The sequence below is a fragment of the Mytilus edulis genome, chromosome 6 (genome assembly GCF_963676685.1).
Source record: "Mytilus edulis chromosome 6, xbMytEdul2.2, whole genome shotgun sequence".
NCBI classification, from domain to species: Eukaryota; Metazoa; Mollusca; class Bivalvia; order Mytilida; family Mytilidae; genus Mytilus; species Mytilus edulis.
Window position 1 is genome coordinate 90989870 of NC_092349.1, and position 5103 is coordinate 90994972.

Below are 5103 nucleotides of genomic sequence, written 5' to 3' on the forward strand. Positions count from 1 at the left end.
TACCACAAGCCCACTAGTCAGCACTTTTGAGTTAAATTTAGTTATCATTGATATGTTCATAATTATAAATTAACTGTAACATTTTGAATTTTTGAAATACTAAGGCTTTTCTAGACGAAACGCGCGCGCGCGCGTCTGTGTATATACGAAATTTTGATCCTGGTATCTATGATGAGTTTTTTTTTATTTTTAGTTTCTTTTATATTATGCGGAGTTTAGTATCAACAGCTTCCAATAGCTTTTGAGCATTACCATATGCTGAAGTCAATGGGAGTTTCGGATAAGCGAGATTTCTGAAATAAGAATGTTGGAAGGCAACACTTTTTTAAGATGAATTTAATACAATAATGTATTTATACCTATTTCTTATTTTTATATAATATTATTTATTAAAATTGCAGTAGTTATTTAATTATCTCAGTTAAGACAAGAAGAATAAGAATACATAATACACATTATCAAGGAATAATAACTGTTTATCCAAATTCGGATAAGAAGAATACATGACCTACTGCATATGGTTACGTATGCAATATGACGATCCTTATCAAAATTCGGATAAGTATTAGTATATCTATATTTAATATAAAGTCATCTTGGTCGTTATACGACTTCGGATAAGAAGAATACATGACCTACCGCACAGGGTTACGTATGCAATGTGACGATCCTTATCCGAATTCGGATAAGTACTAGTATATCTATATTCAATATAAAGTCATCATGGCTTGGTAGTTATCCGAATTCGGATAAGAAGAAAAACAAATAGTACATAGGAGAAGTTTTTATGATTTTCTTTTCCGAATTATAGGTACTAGAAAAAATGTGTATATCAAGCAGCCTTATTATGAAAGACTATATTGTACATTAATTTTCTTATCCTAACTAGTAAATAATGTGATTGATGATTTATTGTTGTTTGTTTTGCGTCCAGTGGAAGAAGATATTCCGAAATACTGCATTTTAATACAAAAGAAAATAATATATGAATATGCAAGTTTTTGTTGTATTTACAGATTCTAAGTACCCAGTTGGAAGTATATATCTTGGATATTTAGATACGATTGTTCGTCTTGTTTCACTTTATAATTTGGAGGACCTTTTTACCATGTATCTGAATCGTTTGTCAGTAAACAAATTATATATTTATGAAAGTTTTAATATGTTACCAAATAGATAATTAAAGTCGTAATGTAAAGTAAGAGATGCAGATCCAGGATTTGAAAAAAAGGAGGGGGGCTAGGGAAGGGGGGGGGTTCCCCTACCTGGAAAAAGTTTGGAGTTGAATAGGTAAAAAGTGTGGATGATGCAACAGTATATGAAGCATCTCAAGAAGGCGGATATATTTCTTGTCGTCGTAACCACAGGCTCGTTCTCCGAATGTGACCTACAGATCACGATTTATCACCAGTTGTGAACTTACATGAGCAATACGACTGTTGCCACATTGTTGCATGATCTACGAACCATTCCAGGGCACCTGTGATCACCTCTGTTTTTTTGTAGGGTTTGTGTTGCTAAGTGTTAAATTCTATGTCGTTTTTTTTATATTTTAACTGTTGTTTGTCTTTGTCTTTTTTTGCCATGGCTTTGTTGGTTTATTTTATACTTATGAGTTTTGATGTCTCTTTGGTATTTTTCGCTTCCCTTTTACAAAGGCATGCGTGTTTAGGGCTATGAATTGAGTATGCCTTTATATAACAAACAATTTAAGAAGATACTTAAAATGAGAAAACAAACTAATGTACAGTGAAACCTGACTAAACCGAACCCTTTCGGGACTTGAGATTTCGTTCGGTTTTGGCAGGTATTCGGTTTCATCAGGTTCACAATGCATAAATGTGATATGATTGGTCTTCAGAACAAGTTTGGATTAGACAGGTTTCCGGTTTATTCAGGGTTCGGTTTAATCAGGTTTCACTGTATTGCCTTTTATAGCAAACATTACGGTATGAGTTTTTGCATTGTTGAAGACCGTTCGATGTTCTCTTAAAACTTTCATCCACTTCATTTTAACCTTTTGTGGATAATTGTCTCATTGGCAATCATACCACATCTTCTTTTTTTAATAATGGTTACTTATCGTTGAAAAACGAATCTAGATCAGATGATAAACAATCGCCTTCTGCTTTGTATGCATCACCATGTAGGCGAATCCTGACTAATTATTTTGCCTCTTAAGTAAAACAGGTTTAAATACGGAAACGTATAAGCGCCACATAATTATTCATTTTAACATCGGATGACCGAGAAGGCATTCCAGTGTATTGATGCCATAGTCATTTCTACCCAAGTGACTTTCTTTTTTGACTGATAATCGAACTAAAAAAAAAATCTTTATTGCTTATTATATATAATTGTTTTATCTGAGTGTCACTGATGAGTCTTGTGTAGACGAAACGCGCGTCTGGAGTATTAAATTATAATCCTGGTAGCTTTGATAACTATTTACACCATTGTTTCAATGCCAATGCTGGTGGACGTTTCGTCCCCGAGGGTATAACCAGCCCAGTAGTCAGCACTTCGGTGTTGACATGCATATCAATTATAGGTTCATTTTTATAAATTTCCTGTTACAAAACTTTTAATTTTTCAAAAATCTAAGGTTTTCTTATCCCAGGGATAGATTACTTAAGCCGTATTTGGCACAACTTTTGGGAATTTTGGGTCCTCAATGCTCTTCAATTTAGTAATAGTTTGGCATTATAACCTTTTTGGTCTGAGCGTCACTGATGACGGAACGCGCGTCTGGCGAATTAAATTATAATCCTGGTAACTTTGATAACTATATTTATCAATTTCTTCAATGAATATTGAGGAAAATATTTTTTTAGAACATAGATAAATGATATGAAAATGTTCTGTCGTGAGAAATATATCGTGATCAATAACAAATCAAGGATACCGAAAATTTGTGTTAACGAATGCGGAAGAATATTTCAAGAAACTTTGCGGGAAAATATGAATGCCCACTCAAGTCCAATTAATTAGAAAAATCCAATTAATACAGAAGAGTGTCCACCATGCACTTGCACTGCACTATTATTAGAATAGCAAAAAAGAATGCTATACAAATGGGGAAAAAAATGATGTATACAAAATATTTATATAATATATAACAACAAACCAGAGTATACTAATTTGTATCACTACACTATAGTAATTATTACGGTAAGGTTGAATACCCTGTCATTTATTCATCATCCACGCACAAACTTCTCTCTCTCTCTCTCTCTCTCTCTCTCTCTCTCTCTCTCTCTCTCTCTCTATATATATATATATGTACCTTAACCTCACTTTTTTCTGGGACAAAACGTTTGTGCTTGTGACCATCGACGATAACTTTCGGTCATCCGATGTTTAGTACTTCAGTACTTTGATGTTTTACGTTATAGCGCAACATTTGCGTTCAGCGTTATGATATAAAAACATAATATGTGGTATGATTGCCAATTAGAAAAGTTTTTACAAGATACCAATTGACACCGAAAGTATGGCCTACAAATATGAACAAAGCCCATACTGCATAGTGGACTATAAAATAATCTGAAAAGACAAATGTAAAACAATTCAAACGACCAAAGGTAATAACGCAAACATAGGAAGAAAAAGAAATATGCGGCGCTAATATGCTTCGGTACAAGCACATATTGAAATATAAATATACGGTTTCAAAAAACGATGAGATGTGGTATGCATATGATTGCCAATAGTTATACTAAATTTTGTAATTATAAATATAGCTTTCTTACAATTTGATGAAATCATACGAATTATACGTTAGACTCGTTTAAAGGGATCCTTTATTTTGACATATTTATTAAATCTTAATCGAATCGTCATGGAACTTCGATGGTGTTTTATCTTCATGTTTGCCTATTTTAAAAGGACTAATACACTGCATGTAATGGCACGTGTTAAACTTGATTTTTCGTATAAAAAAAGGAATTGCATGACGTACGAAAGGTATTTATTAAAATTTCCTTAATATAGGCTCGGCAGGAAAAAAATAAAATACCGAAAAAACAAAAGAAAGGTCCACAAGTATGAGATGATTAAAACAAATAAACGACGTGTAAAAGAATGTTATAATCAACTGAAGATAATAAATAGTATTATTAAAATCTGCGGAATACTACGGCACCGACTATAAACTTGTTTATTTTGAAAACAATTCCCGCGCAAATGTGTGTAATCGTGATAAACAATAGTAACGTATCGGACATAAGCGTATTTGGATACCAAAAACGTGTTTTATTTGCAATAGGCTTAATTTTTTAGAGACAAATGTAATTCAGACTAGAATGCCGTTTTACCGGACAAATCACAGACTCTCAGCATTATCTTAGAAATGTGTAATACATGCTCCCTTTACGTTCGTTCGTTTTCTTTTTGCCAAAATGTAAGAAAGCTCTAATAAGACAACTAACCACCAGAGTCGTAAGGATGTGGTCAACAGGGTAAAGTAAAACCTTTACAGTATTGTCTGAGCACGCATTTATTTCATGGTCAAGAATAACACGTTGTCTGAATATTCTTTTTTAATCTCAAACTGTTCAGGTAAAATATTGCATCCATGTTACTGGTCTATGTGATACAAAACAAGATTTAGTTTCAAATATAACATGATATATCGAAATGAGTTTATTTTGGATTAAAACGTGTTTTTTTCACATAAAGGTATATGTCGCCTTTCGTGTTTTTCATCTAATTAGGGCACATTATTCAAAAAGAAGTTCACATCAAATGGACGTTTTAGCCACCAGTCCTTGCTTGGCCGGCCCTGGCTTGCGCCTTTTTGAGTATTTAATAATTTAATTTTCCCAGATTGCAGTTGAATATAATTTGATTGTTGTTGTAATTAAGTTTTTGTGTTTTGGTCTATATTTTCTAAACTGTATGCAATAGGTCTAATAATCACGTCCATTATCACTTAACTTGTGTACGATTTTGTTTAGGTGCCAGCTGAAGGACTCCTCCGGATGCGGGATTGTCTTGCTGTTATGAAGTCCTATTGCTGTTTTTCGGCTGTTTTCTGCTCTTTTGTCGGTCTTTGGTGTCTTTGGCACATTCCCAATTTCAATTCTTAATTTTGAATATATA